General features: G+C 39.3%; 1 protein-coding gene and 1 long non-coding RNA gene across 22 annotated transcripts in view; one reads left to right on the forward strand and one right to left on the reverse strand.

The window, feature by feature from the left end:
* Window positions 1-15604, forward strand: part of RAD51B (RAD51 paralog B) — an 851179-nt gene that overhangs the window by 91826 nt on the left and 743749 nt on the right. The gene's annotated exons all lie outside the window — the stretch shown is intronic.
* On the reverse strand, window positions 852-5075 carry LOC144330345 (uncharacterized). Its single transcript, XR_013396412.1, has 2 exons — window positions 4274-5075; window positions 852-2746 (listed from the first exon to the last, which is right to left on the reverse strand). It is a non-coding gene; the product is annotated as an uncharacterized LOC144330345 (long non-coding RNA).

Genomic DNA, 15604 nt, shown 5'->3' on the forward strand with positions numbered 1-15604 from the left:
ATCTCTTGAGAACTCACTAGCGTCAAGACAGCAGCAAGCCATGAGGGATCTGCCCCTGTGACCCAAACACCTTCCACTAGGCCCCATTTTCCATGGTGGGGATTAACATTCAACATGAGATTTGGGTGGGAGAATATTCAAACCATATCACAGATGAGATAACTTAACGAGTATTATCAGTGAAGATGGTGAGGAATGATTGAATTTTGTATATATTTTTGAGATTGAGACAACAGGATTTCCTGATGATTTGAGTGTGTTATGTGAAACAAAAAGGAGCCTATGTTTTTGGCTCAGGAACTGAATGGATGGAACTGTTATCAGCTGACAAGAGGAACACTGTGGACAGAGCAGATTTTAGGGGGAAGATCAGGAGTTCATTCCTATATATATATATATTGAGTTTGAGATGTCTGTTTGGCATTCTTGCAGGGATAATGACATCTACCAATAGGTTGGTTGTGATGATTAAATATGGTGAATGTAAATCACTGAGCACAGAATCTGATGTAATTATCTCTGTGAGATCAGATAATGTATTGCTATATGAAACAAGAATAAGAGATTGCAAAAGGGAAAAAGAGCTCACAGAATGTGATAGAAGAAAATTTTAAAATGATGAGTGGGAAGATAAGATTGAAGAAATCTCCCAGCATATAAAAGCCAAAGAAATATAAAAATATTACAGAAATATTAAAAATAATGGAGAATCTACTCAGGAGGCCCATCTCCTTTCTACAAAGACTATCAGAGAGAGAGAGAGAGAGAGAGATCAAAGAAAACGGAAGGGGAATTTTTTTTTTTTTTTTTTTTTTGAGATGGAGTCTCACTCTGTTGCCCAGGCTGGAGTCCTGTGGCATGATCCCGGCTCACTGCAACCTCCGCCTCCCGGGTTCAAGCAATTCTTCTGCCTCAGCCTCCCGAGTAGCTGGGATTATGGGCATGCACCACCACACCTGGCTAATTTTTGTATTTTTAATAGAGATGGGGTTTCACCATGTTGGCCAGGCTGGTCTCGAACTCCAGACCTCAGGTGATTCGTCTGCCTCGACCTCCCAAAATGCTGGGATTACAGGCGTGAGCCACTGTGCCCAGCCAAGGGAAATAATTATCAGTGAAATAATGCAAGAAAAATTTCCAGAATTGAAGGACATCTGTTTCTAAATTGAAAGTGCTCAGCACCATTAATGAGGGGGAAAAAGACGTATTACCAGGACATTTCAGAGTGCAAGAGAGTAAAAACAAGTCACAAGGAAAGGAACAGGGATTAGTGGAGTGTCAGACTTAACTCAAAAGTAACAATGAAAGCTAGTAGACAAGGAAGCAATACTTTCAAAGTGCTGAGGGAAAATTATGACAAACATAGATTTCTAATTCCAACCAAATAGTCAATCAATTATGAGAATAGCCTAAAGATTTTTTTTTAGCATGCAAGGTGCCAAAAAATTTATCTCCTACACATCTCCCCACAGGAAGCTATTGAAGTGTATGAAAGAAGGCATGAAATCTAGGAAAATGGGGAATGTAACACTGGAGAGAGAGTGGAAATTTGCAAGATGATGGTGAACAAAAGTCCAGGATGACAGCTGAGTAGCAAGCCTAGGGATGACTAGTACAGATTGGAGCAAGAAGGTGGAAACTCCAGGGAAGATGTCTGTACAAACCGAATTAAACTGATGCATGTGTTTGATTATTCTGAAAGAGTTTCATAGTTTGTTCAGAGATTTAGGAATAAACTGTCCCTAACTTAAGGGAGCTTACACTGTAATAAGGGGTACATGCAAGTAGGCAGGCAATTATAGTATTCTGTGAAGTTTTGTAAAGTTTAGTACTGTAGGAAACCAGAATATGCCTCCCCAAAATATGAAGGATTCTCGAGCTGAAAACAGTTAAGATGCAGTAGAGCTCTCTGCCTAAAAGCAGGACACAGATTTACAGATTTACAGAGAAAAAAGTCTTGCTGTCCTCCCTCCTTCCTTTCTCCCCTAAAGACAGGATGTAAATTCTTTACTGGAAAAAAACCCTTTATCATCTCAGAGACGGCGCCAGAGGAATCTGCAAGCCGACTTTACTCCATTAGTGCCTTCCATATATTTACCTTTCCACGGTTTCCCACCTCTGGAAGTCTGGGACTGCTTTCCTTTGCCTTGTCACTTCTCTAAAATTTATTGTTCTTTGTTGGATATACTATATAAGCCAGACTCATAAACTACTGCCTTGCGTTACTTTTCACTGAGGGCTTTTCCTGTGTGATATGCACTGCACACGTTAATAAACCTATCTGTTTTTCTCTTGTTAATCTGCCTTCTGTTATAAAAGTCTGTGCTAAGGACATACTTAGGAGGGTTGAGGAAAAAATGCTTTTTCTCCCCTTCGGTTCTCTGCTACTAGATCACCCATAGTTGGAATGGAGGCTCAGAAACCTAGTATTTAGCTCCTTTGAGCATCTGTAATTGAACTGGCAAACCAAGAGCTTGGGGCTGTTGGGTTAGCTGAAGAGTAGTTTCTGCCTTATTCTAGGAAAGAAAGCTTTTTTTTTTCTTTTTCTTTTTCTCCAGGGAATGAGTAGGGGGAGCCATTTATTTTGGTTTAAGAATTTAAAGTTCATTTATATTTATAAGCATTTATCAGTTTTTATTTTAGTATTTATGGTGCTATCATGTTTATAAGAATATTTTGTTTTTAAAATGACTAGAGCAGTACAAAGGAAAAAACTTTAGTTGTTAATTTTAGATATGAAAAGCAACTGAATTTCTTATGTAATAATTATTTTACCCCCCCAAGATATGTTTTCTATACTCCATTGACTTATGCCAATAAAGTAATGTTCTTCCAATTTAAAAATTGAATTTTTTCTTGTGGATTTTTTTTTCAACTCTAACATTATTTTTTTGTTGGAGATTGATTAAAAAATACAAATTTTACTGTTTAAAGAATGTTGCCGAATTAGTTATAAATCTATTTCATATTTGCATTTTTCTTTTATATGCTCATATAAAATGTAGCAGTTTGTATCACATCAATATTTCTCTCCTATAAATATGGTTTATGGTTATGTCTAATCTCATTTCTCATTTGGCCAGTTAATATATGCACAGATAAATGGCCCATAAAGAAAACCTTCAAGAGGAGAAAAATCTAATCTAAATGCATATTATTATTTTAAAGTTCTAATACTGTGTATGATTTTATGAAGATAAGTTTCTATAATATGTGGTCACCCAGGGGTCTGAGAACATTAGTTAATCCAGTCAACAAACATTAATGGCATATGTGCTGTATGACAGGCTCTGTGCTTGGTCTTAGGAATATAGGACAAGTTAGGGCATCATTCCTATCCTCCAATAATGCTTAGTCCCCAGAAAAAAAATTGACATAAACAAGTAGAGGTGGTAATACAGAAGATTAAAGGTGCTATAGATGATATTTACCAATGAATAAAGAGAGAAGGTCATCTTAAGAAAAGAATGTAGTAAGAAGAAAGAAATGGAGATATAGAACATTTGAGGAAATGGCAGACATTTATTTGTATTTGGTTGTAGCATAGAGTAATGGGGAAGACCAGGGAAACATTGAGAACCATCTCATAGAGCAGGCATGCTACATGCTGGAGTTTAGTCAGTTTCTTCTGGAACAGTATTTCTCAAATATGTGTGATCATATGAATCACTGAGAAAGTTTGTAAACAAACAAACAAAACCAAAAAACCCCAACAGATTCCTGAATTTCACCCCAGACCTGGGAAATCAGAGTCCTTAGAGGAGGGCTAGGAATCTGTATTTTGTTATGTTATGTCATGTCAGACAGGGTCTCTCTGTTGTCCAGGCTGGAGTTCAGTGGTACAGTCATAGCTCACTGCAGCCCTGAACTCCTGGGCTCAAGCGATCCTCCTGCCTCAGCCTCCAGAGTAGCTGAGATTACAGGCATGAGCCACTATGCCTGGTGGAATCTATATTTTTAACAAGAGCTCTGGTAATTATTATTGTAACCAATGTATTGAACAAGTACAACCTATTAGGGTATAAGCAAGTATTTTTCCCTCAAACGTTGTAGTTGATGTGAGACTTTCCTTTGGCATCTATTAATGAAAGCAAGGATATAACCCACAACTTTCCTATGTGCATGTGCATATGTGTGTGTGCACATCATACACACACATACACATATATTTTGTTACTAAACAGTCTAGGCCAGGATAAAATTTAGGGAATTACAGCAGGTCCTCAAATAATGTTGTTTTGTTATAACGTCGATGACCAAAAAAAAAAAAAACAACTGAAAAACAAAAACAAAAAATCCCAGTTCCCAACTGGTGCCACTCTCTCTGTGGAATTTGCACATTCTCCCCATGTCTGCATGTGTTTTCTCCTGGTACTTCAGTTTCCTCCCCTGTCCCAAAGATGTGTGCACTGGGTGAATTAGCGTGTCTGCATGGTCCCCGTTTGAGTGTTTATTTGTGTGTGTGTGTGTTAGTGTGCTCTGCGATGGGATGGCATCCCCTCCCTGCTCAGTTCCTGCTGTGTGCTCTGACTACCAGGATAGGCTTTGCTTTCAGAAATCTGCTTCCCTCATAAAACTGAATGCCTTTAACAGCACCTAAGTCAGCTCTTGAATGCTTTGTTGCTTAGAAATTTTTTACACCAGATACCCTAAATCATCTCTCTCAAGTTCAAAGCTCCAAAAATCTCTAGGGCAGGGGCAAAATGCTGCCAGTCTGTTTGCTAAAACATAGCAAGAGTCACCTTTACTCCAGTTAACAAGTTCCTCATCTTTATCTGAGACCACCTCAGCCTGGACCTTATTGTTCATGTCACTGTCAGCATTTTTGTCAAAGCCATTCAATACATCCCCTTTTCTCTTTTAAAGTAGACAGATCATGCCAGTGTTGAAGGGATATGTTTCCTTTTTTTTTTTTTTCTCTTTTTTTTTTTTTTTTTTTTGAGACTGAGTCTCGCTCTGTTGCCACACTGAAGTGCAGTGGTATGATCTAGGCTCACTGCAACCTCCGCCTCCTGGGTTCAAGCAATTCTCCTGCCTCAGCCTCCCAAGTAGCTGGGACAACAGGTGTGTGCCACCACACCCAGCTAATTTTTGTGTTTTTAGTAGGGATGGGGTTTCACCATGTTGGCCAGGCTGGTCTCGAACTCCCAACTTTGTGATCTGCCCACATCGGCCTCCCAAAGTGCTGGAATTACAGACGTGAGCCACGATGCCTGGCTGAGATACGTTTTCTTAACACTGGGCAAAGAATGTCAGTTTATATAGCTCACTGGACAATTTACAGATCCTGAGGTCAGGGATAATAGTAAGTACGGATTGTGAAAACCTTCAGTAACTCATAGATTTTAGCCAATGACATGTTACAAAGTATTTTATACTGTTATGAAGTATTTTATATTATTTACAGTAAATAATACTGTAATATTATTTCCTATGAGTCATCCCATTCCTGTTATTTAAGCAGTGCTCAAGATCACTATGGTTCATATCCATGAATGTATTTCAGGGTAGAATAATTCTTGAATCTTATTTATAAAATATACTATTGACTTTAAATGAAAACTGCTCATTTAAATAGGACACCTTATGTACCTTGGACATGAATATTTATTTTTTTCTCTTTGTCATATTTTATATATTTATGGGGTTCATGCGAGAGTTTGCTGCATGCATAGAATGTGTAATGATCAAGTCTCCATCATCATGAGTGCTTATCATTTTTATGTGGTATCATTTCAAGTCCTCTCTTCTAGTTACTCTGATATACACATAATATTGTTACTAAGCATAGTCACTCTGGTCTGCTATCAAACATTAGATCTTGTTTCTTCTGTCTAACTATGTGTTTGTACCCATAACCAACTTCTCCTGTCCTCTCCCCTTGAACCACCCTTCCGAGTCTCTGGTTATCTGTTGATCTCTTCTCTATGTCCATGAGATGAAGGTTTTTAGCTCCCACATGTGAATGAGAACATGTGGTATTTGTCTTTCTGTGCTGGGCTTATTTTGCTTAACATAATGACCTCCAGTTCCATCCATGTTACTTCAGATGACATGATTCATATATATATTCATATATATACACACACACACACACACACAATGAAATACACACAGTGAAATACACACACACATATACACATTGTATTTCATTGTATATATATCACATTTTCTTTATCCACTCATCCATTGGTGAGCACTTATGTTGATTCCATACCTTGGGTGTTGTGAACAGTGTTGTGATAAACATGTGAATTCAGGAATCCCTTTGATATGCTGATTTCTTTTCCTTTGGATAGATTCCCAGTATTGATATTGTTGGGTTGTATGGTAGTTTTAGTTTTCTGAGAAATCTTCATACTGTTTTTCCATAGCAGTTCCTAATTTGCATTTCCACCAACAGTGTATAAGAGTTCTCTTTTCTCTGAATCCTCATCAGCATCTGTTGTTTTTTATATTTTCAATAATATCCAGTCTAATCGGGGTGCTTTGATATCTCATTGTGGTTTAATTTGCATTTCCCTGATGGTTAGTGATGTTGAGCATTTTTGTTCCTATTGGTCATTTGTATGTATTCATATATTTTTGAGAAGTGTCTGTTCATATCCTTTGCCCCTCCACCCCACTGGCTTTTTTTTTTTTTTTTTTTTTTGAGACGGAGTCTCGCTCTGTCGCCCAGGCTGGAGTGCAGTGGCGCGATCTCGGCTCACTGCAAGCTCCGCCTCCCGGGTTCCCGCCATTCTCCTGCCTCAGCCTCCTGAGTAGCTGGGACTACAGGCGCCCGCCACCGCGCCCGGCTAATTTTTTGTATTTTTAGTAGAGACGGGGTTTCACTGTGGTCTCGATCTCCTGACCTTGTGATCCGCCCGCCTCGGCCTCCCAAAGTGCTGGGATTACAGGCTTGAGCCACCGCGCCCGGCCTGGCTTTTTTTTTGAGACAAGATCCTGCTCTGTCAGCCAGGCTGGCTGGAGTGCTGTGGCATGTTCATAGCTCATTACAAGCTCGAACTTCTGGACTTAAGTGATCCCCCCTGCTTAAGCCTCCTGAGTAGCTGGGACTACAGGTGCATGCTTCCATGCCCAGCTAATTTTTTTATTTTTCCTTTTGTACAGATGGGTTCTTTCTGTGTTGCCTAGCTGGTCTCAAACTCCTGACCTCAAGTGATACTCCTTCCTTGGCCTCCCAAAGCACTGGAATTATAGGCGTAAGCCACTGAGGCCAGCCCCTTTGCTCATTTTTAAATGATATTATATTTTTACTGTTGAGTTGTTTGAGTTCCTTGTATATTTTGGATATTAGTCCCCTGTCAGATAAGTAATTTGCAAATATATTCTCCCACTCATGAGGTTGTCTCTTCACTCTATTCTTTTGCTATGCAGAAGTTTCTTAGTTTAAGATAGTCTCATTTGTCTATTTTTGTTTTTGCTGCCTGTGCTTTTGAGATCTTAGTTGTAAAATCTTTGCCCAGACGAATGTCCTGAAAAGTTTTCTCTATGCTTTCTTCTAGTAGCTTTATATTTTTGGATCTTATGTTTAAGTCCTTAATCCATCTTGAGTTAGCTTTTGTATGTGGTGAGAGATGGGGATCTAGTTTCATTCTTCTGAATAAATATATATATAATCAGTTTTCCCAGCATCATTTATTGAAGAGGGTGTCCTTTCCCCAATGTATGTTCTTGGGGATTTTGTCAAAGATCAGTTGGCTGTAAATACGTGGATTTATTTCTGGGTTCTCTATTCTTTCTCATTGGTCTGTGTGTCTGTTTTTACACTAATGCTATGGAATTTTGGTTACTATAGCCTTGTAATATGTTTTGAAGTCAGATGGTGTGATACCTCCAGCTTTGTTCTTTTGGCTCAGGATTGCTTTGGCTGTTCAGGGTCTTTTGTGGTTCCATACAAATTTTAGGATTGTTTTTTCTATTTCTGGGAAAAATGACATTGGCATTTTGGTAGAGATTGCATTGAATCTTTACATTGCTTTGGGCAGTATGGTCATTTTAACAATATTAATTCTTCTGATCCATGAGCGTGGGTTGTCTTTCCATTTATTTGTGTCCTCTTCAGTTTCTTTCATCAGTGTAGTTTGATTTTTTTTGGAGATCTTTCACCTCCGTGGTTAAATTTATTTGTTGGTATTATATGTATTTTTGTACTTTTTGTAAATGTGATTGCCTTCTTCCTTTCTTTTTTGACTATTTCATTATTGGTGTCTAGAAATGCTACTGATTTTTGTGTGTTTATTTTGTATTCTGTAACTTTATAGAATTTATCCATTCTGTGAGTTTTTGGCGGAGTCTTTTGGTTTTCCTAGTATATAAGACCATGTCATCTGCAAAGGGGGACAATTTGATTTCCTCTTTTCCAATTTGGATGCCTTTTATTTCTTTCACTTGCCTATTCCTCTGTCTAGGACTTTCAGTACTATGGTGAATAGGAGTGGTTAAAGTGGGCATCCTTATCTCGTTCTGGTTCATAGAGGAAAGACTTTCAACTTTTCCCCATTCAGTGTGATGTTAACTGTGTATTTGTCATATATAGCCTTCATTATTTTGAGGTATGGTTCTTTTATGCCTGGTTTGTTGAGACTTTTTGTCATGAAGAGGTATTAAATATTGTCAAATGCTTTTTCTGCATTTATTGATATGGTTATATGATTTTTGTCCTTCATTCTGTTGATATGATGTATCATGTTTATTGATTTGCATATATATAGCTTTTTTTTTTTTCCCTTGAGGCAGGATCTTGCTCTGTTGCCCAAGCTGCAGTGCAGTGGTGTGATCATGTCTCACTGCAGCCTCGACTTCCTGGCCTCAAGCAACCCTCCCACCTCAGGCTCCTGAGTAGCTGGGACCACAGGTGTGTGGCACTGTGCCCAGCTAATTTTAAAATTTTTCTGTAGAGACAGAGTCTCCCTGTGTTACTCAGGCTGGTCTTGAATCTTGGGCCCCAGCAATCCTCTGGCCCTGACCTCCCAAAATGCTGGGATTATTGGTGTGAGCCACCATGCTTGGCCTATTTGTGTATATTGAACCACCTTATATCCTTTGGAGGAATCGCACTTGATCATGGTATATTATCTCTCAGATATGCTGTTGGATCTAGTTTGGTAGTATTTCATTGAAGACTTTTCCATTTACCTTCAACAGGGTTATTGGTCTATATTTTTTTGTTGTAGCTTTGTCTGGTTTTGGTATCAGGGTAATGCTGGCCTCACAGAATGAGTTAGGGAGAATTTCCTTCTCTTTTAACTTTTTGGAATAGCTTGAGGAGGACTGATACGAGTTTTTCTTTATACATTTGGTAGAATTCAGCAGTGAATTTATTCAGTACTGGGCTTTTTTACTAGGGAGACTTTTTGTTTCTGGCTCAATCCTGATACTCATTATGTTCAGATTTTCTATTTTTCCTGATGCAATCTTGTTGGATTGTATTGATATGGCTCCAGTGAATGGAGGAACACCGCAGTTCTTGGTCTCTGGCTGATTTAGATAAAATGACATGGACGCATGTGGAATGGTTTTAAGGAGTGGAGAGTTTAATAGGCAAGAAAGAAGGAAGATGCTCACCCATACAGAGACAGAGGGAGGGGGTCTCTGAGAGAGAAACCATGTGTGCAGTGGTGAAGTAGTTAGTTATGTTAGCAGGCTGGAGGGGGCGGTGTCTGATTTGCATACAACTCAGGGATTGGTCTTACCAGGTGTGTCATTCATGCAGCCCGTGAAAAACCTGGCCCTCCCACCTTAGCCTTTAATATGCAAATGCGGGTCACCACTATGTCTTGAACACATGTGAGTTATCTGGAGGCGGCCATGACACTTGGTACTTGTGGTGACAAGGAGAAGAGGGCGAGAATCGCCATGTTGGCCATGTTAGCCATGTTAGGTGGACCTAGTTTCTAATCGTCAGAATTTGCATATCGAAACTTGCCATCCTGGCTCTTCAAGATGCATTTTCTGTTAGAAAAGAAATGGTTTGGGGGTTGCTACTTACAGGAAAATTTCCACCGAGAACCTTTACCCTTTCTATCTGCCTAAAAATTATTTCTTAGTAACTCCTGTATTAATGTGTTTCCAGGAATTTCTCCATTTTCTCTAGGTTTTTTACTTTCCTAGCATGTAGTTCATAATAGTCTCTGATGATCTTTTGTACTTCTCTGGTGTCAGCTGCAATGTCTCCTTTTTCATTTCTGATTTTGTTTATTTGGGACGTCTCTCTTCTTTTTTTGGTTAATCAGGTTAGTGGTTTATCAATTTTGTTTATCTTTTCCAATGACCATTTTGTATTGTATTTTTATTTCATTAGTTCTGCTCTGATCTTTATTATTTCTTTTCTTCCGCTAATTTTGGGTTTGCTTTGTTCTTGCTTTTTTAGTTTTTGGGGGTGCATGTTTAGATTGTTCATTTGAAATTTTTCAGTTTTTCTGATGTAGGTGTTTATTGCTATGAACTCCCCTCTTAACATAATTTTGCTATGTCCCACAGGTTTTGGTATGTTGTATTTCCATTTTCTTTGTTTCAAGAAATTAAAAAAATTTTTATCTTATTTCTTTCATTGACCCAGTGGTCACTCAGGAGCATGTTGTTTAATTTCCATGTATTTGTATAGTTTTCAGAGTTCCTCTTGGCATTGATTTCTAGTTTTACTCCATTGTGATCTAAGATACTTGATATGATTTTAGCTTTGTAAAGATTAGTTTCATAGCCTAACGTATGGTAAATCCTGGAGAATTTTCTATGTGCAGATGAGAAAAATTTATATTCTACAGATGTTGGGTAACATTTTCTGTACATATCTGTTAGGTCCATTTGGTCTAAAGTCCTGTTTAAGTCCAATGTTTGTTTATTTTCTGTCTAGATGATCTCTTTAATGCTGAGATTGGGATGTTGAAGTCCCCTACTATTACTGTATTAGAGCCTATCTTTTTCTTTAGATCTAGTAATACTTGATTTATGCATATCCTCTTGCTGGATTGATCCCTTTATCATTATATAATGACCTTGTCTTTCTGTGTGTTTTTTTTTTTGTTTTTTTTTTAAGAGATAGGGTCTCAGTATGTTTTCGAGGGTAGTCTCGAGCTCCTGGCCTCAAGTGATCCTCCCACCTCTGCCTTCTGAGTAGCTGGGATTACAGGCATTGTGCCCAGCCTCTTTGTCTTTTATTATTGTTTTTGACTTAATGTCTGTTTTGTCTGATACAAGTGAAGGAATTTCTGCTCACTTTTGGTTTCTGTTTGTGTGGAATATCTTTTTTCATTTATTTACTTTGAGTCTATATGTGTCTTCACAGGTAAAGTGCACTGATTATAGGCAGCACATAGTTAGATAATTTAAAAAAAAATCAATTCAGAGAGTCTGTATCTTTTAAGTGGAGAATTTAATCCATTTATATTCAAGGTTATTATTGAGGTTTTGTTCCTTTGTGTTGTTAATGTTTGCTGGTTTTCTATGGTGGTATCATTAGAATTTTTTGTCTTTTTCATTTGTGTATTGCTTTACCAGTTAGTGTTATATTTTTGTGTGTATATTTTGTATGTGTGTGTGTGTGTGTTTTCACTCCCTTGAGCATTTCTTGAAGAGCTAGTCTAGTGGTGATGAATTTCATCTGCTTTTGCTTGCTTAGAAAAGACTTTATTTCTTCTTTATTTATGAAGGATAATTTTGTTGGATATAGTATCCTTGGGTGGCAGTTCTTTTTTTTTTTCAGCACTTTGAATATATAATCCTATTCTCTCCTAGCGTGCAAGGTTTTTGCTGAGAAGTCTGCTGTTGATGTGGGCTCCTTTATAGGTGACTAGACATTTTCCTCTTGCTGCTTTAAGACTTTTCTCCTTGTCATTGACTTTATACAGCTTGAATACAATGTGTCATGGAGAAGACCTTTCACATTGGATCACTGGTCTTCCTGTACCTGGATGTCTAAATCTCTTGGTAGACTTGGGAAAATTTCATCTATTATTTCATTAAATAGGTTTTTGAGACTTTTTGTTCTCTTTTTCCTTTTGAGGATACTGATAATTTATATATTTGGTTGCTTTATGGTTTCCCATATATTATGGAGACTTTGTTCATTCTTTTTTATTCTTTATTCTTTTTTTTTTTTTTTGTCTGGCTGGGTTATTTCAAAAGGCCCATCTTCAAGTTCTGAGACTCTTTCTTTTGCTTGGTTTAGTCTATTGTTGATGCTTTTGAGTGTACTTTGTATTTTTTTCAAGGACTTCTTCAGTTCCCGAATTTTGGTTTGTTTCTTTTTTGTTCTATCACTGTGGTAAACTCCTCCTTTATTTCCTGAATTGTTTTTCTGATTTCTTTGTATTGTTTTTTGAAATTATCTTGTATCTCATTGGGCTTCTTTAGTGTTATAATTTTGAATTCTGTTTCCAGGATTTCTTTTTTTTTCTTTTTTTTTGAGACAGAGTTTTGCTCTTGTTGCCCAGGCTGGAGGGCAATGGCACAACCTTGGCTCACTGCAACCTCTGCCTCTGGGTTCAAGCAATTTACCTGCCTCAGCCTCCTGAGTAGCTGAGTTTATAGGTGCCCACCACCATGCCTGGCTAATTTTTTGTATTTTTAGTAGAGATGGGGGTTTCACCATGTTGGCCAGGCTGGTCTCGAACTCTTGACCTCAGGTGATCCACCTGCCTTGGCCTCCCAAAGTGCTGGGATTACAGGCGTGAATCATAGTGCCCGGCCCAGCATTTCTTGAATTTCTTTTTATTGGGATATGTTACTGGAGAATTATTATGTTCCTTTGGAGGTGTCATAGTTCTTTGCTATTTCATTTTTTCTATGTCATTGTGTCGACATCTGCACACCTAGTATAATAGTTGCTTCTTCTAATTTTTTATTTTTTTAATTCAACTTTTGTTTTAGATTCTAGGGGTACATATTCAAGTTTGTTACAAAGTTATATTATGTGATGCTGGAGTTTGGAGTACAATTGAACATGTCACCCAGGAAGTGAGCACAGTATTCAATAAATAGTTTTCAGTCTTTGTCTTCCTCCCTCCCTCCTACTTCATGTATTTTCCAGCATCTGTTGTTCCCATCTTTATGTCCATGTGTACCCAATGTTTAGCTCCTGCTTTTGGATTTTCTTTCATAGGAGATGTATCAATGGTGCTCGTTGAGTGCGCTCTTTGGCTTTGATTCTGGGTGCATTCAGTTGTATAGTCTCTGTATGATTTCTTTAGCTATACACAATATCTGTGTTATCTGTGATTTCCTCCATGGTTTATGGCGTGGTTATCAGTGGAGTGTATAGTGAAGTTTGGTGGGACAGGAATGCTAGGTAGGTCATTCTTTGGGCCTTATTGGTGGCAGTGGTGGGCTGAGCATACCTGTTCTTAGGCCCCAGGACAGTGTGCAGTGGCACTAGTTTTAGTGGGACCAAGAGATTCAATTCTTGGCTCCCCCGTGGCTTGCTCAGATGTTGAGGTGGTGGTGGCAGAGGTGGGGTGGGCAGGTGAGCAAGTTCTCAGGTCCCTGGGAATTTGGTATGGTGTGGGCAGTGGCAGCAGCTGTGATGAGAAGACCCTCTGGGCCCCAAGTAGTATGCGCTAATGTTGATGGTGGCTGTGTTGCAGGGTCACCATCCACAGCCCCAGACACATAGCTCTTAGACTTGTCCACTCTTGGTGGCAACAGTACTGTACTGCTATGCTGAGGAGGGGAGGGACCTCATGTTCATGTATGAGTCTAAGCATGGAGGCCACACCACCAGTGGGGGCACAGTTACTACTTACAGCCCCAAACAGGCAGCCCTCCGGCTTGTCCACCCCCAGCCCCTGGCAATAGCAGCAGTGGCAGTGGCTGTAGTGGTATGCAGAGGAGGAGAGAGGCTCCTGCTGTATATGTGTAAAGCTGAGCACAGAGGCCACTCATTGGTGCAGGCAGGGTCACTGCTTCCAGCTCCAGACAGCTATCATGCTTACCCATCTGGGCTCCTAGTGACAGCTACTGCTATGGCAACATGCAGAGAAGGGAAGGAGATCTTTCTACTGGTGAGCTTGAGCGCAGAATTTGTGCTGCCTTTCCAGTAGAATGCACTTTTGGTACACTGTAACTTTTTGGCACACTGCACCATTCCCTGAGGAGCATTGTTTTCTATGGACTAGAATACTGGGGACCTGGAGCACCTTTGAATCCAGCCGGTGTTATGCTGCTGTAGCCATTTGGGTCAACAGTGGAGTTGTTAGTGGGAGATCCCAGAATGTGGAGATACGTGGCCTCTGATTTCCAGGTCAGGATGCAGTCCTATGACAGCTGTGCTCTCATATTGGTGCTCTGCGGTAGCAGCTTAGGCCTTGGGGGTGTGACTGACCCAGCATGAGTTCCTTGTCTGGTGCAAAGCCCTTGTGTGTCTCCAGATGACCACCCTTGCTAGTGTCAGGGTTTGTGTGGGTAGAGGAGCTTTCCCATGGTTTGGATTGCAGCAGTCCACAGTGGGAACATGGATTGTTAAGGTTCTCTCACTTACCCTTTCCCTGTGATAGTGAGTCCCTTGGGGCTCATAGCTGATCTTGGCTGAGTTGGTCACTTGCTTCCTTCTCCTTCTTTGCCTCAGGTGTTTCCTGTGACTAGAGCCTGTTGGACACTAGCGTTCTCTTCTAGATGTTCTATTTGAGGTGTGATTATTTTGATTACCTATTAGTAATTCTGGTTCTTCTTTCTGGAGAGGGTGAGTGTCCAATCTTTCTAGTCAGCCACCTTGAATACATCTCTGCTGAGGAGTTCAGGAAGAGCAGGAGCTACCTCCGTGCTCCTGCCGAGTCAGGCACTGCCTATACCTTTAATTCTACCAGAATTGAAGTAACATAATTTGTCTACTTTAGGGTAATAAGTAAAGTCAGTATACACCTGACTACAAAGCTTCGTAGACTATCAACATGAGTTACTTCTAACTTGGTTGTCAGATGTGAAAGGAAATGGGTTCATTGTATCTGATGCTGCCATTAGACCAAGCTGGCACCATAGAAGACCTGGAATTTGTTAATACTGCTTAACTTTCAGATTTCCTGGTACAATCAGGATAAAGGGAACTGTAACCACTAGGTGGCGCTTTTTAATTAGAAAACTGTGAATACTTCATTGCTCACTAGGATCCTTGTGGCCTACTTAGCAAAGCAATTGCCTGTGAGAACAGCTGGTGGCAGTCTTTAAGATGCAGATTTCAAATAGGAGAGAAAGGAAGAGATAAAGATAAAAAGAGAGGAAAGAAGTGGGAGGGCAAGAGAAGAGAAAAGGAGAAAGTAAACAGGCATATTGTGAAGGAAGTAGTAAAATGCCATCAATAATTAGCTCAGGAAAGTGGTATTTATGGCATTTGTTGCTTACCATTGTTTCATTTCTTTATTTATTTGACACCTATTTAATGGGAATTAGGAATTCTGGCTGAGGATACAAGGTGCTGTTTCTACCCTCAGAGAGTTGATAGCTAAAGGGAGTTTAAAATATCTGAACTTAAAATCTTGACCTCCTTCCTGTAGAGTATGTTAAATAATATGTGGAAGAATACCTTTTATTTTTAGTTTTATTTGTTTCATATTCTCTATTTCATTCCCCTATCAGAGAAAAGAGTTTCTGGAGTACTCTAGTTGACATA

The sequence above is a fragment of the Macaca mulatta genome, chromosome 7 (genome assembly GCF_049350105.2).
Source record: "Macaca mulatta isolate MMU2019108-1 chromosome 7, T2T-MMU8v2.0, whole genome shotgun sequence".
Classification (NCBI taxonomy): Eukaryota; Metazoa; Chordata; class Mammalia; order Primates; family Cercopithecidae; genus Macaca; species Macaca mulatta.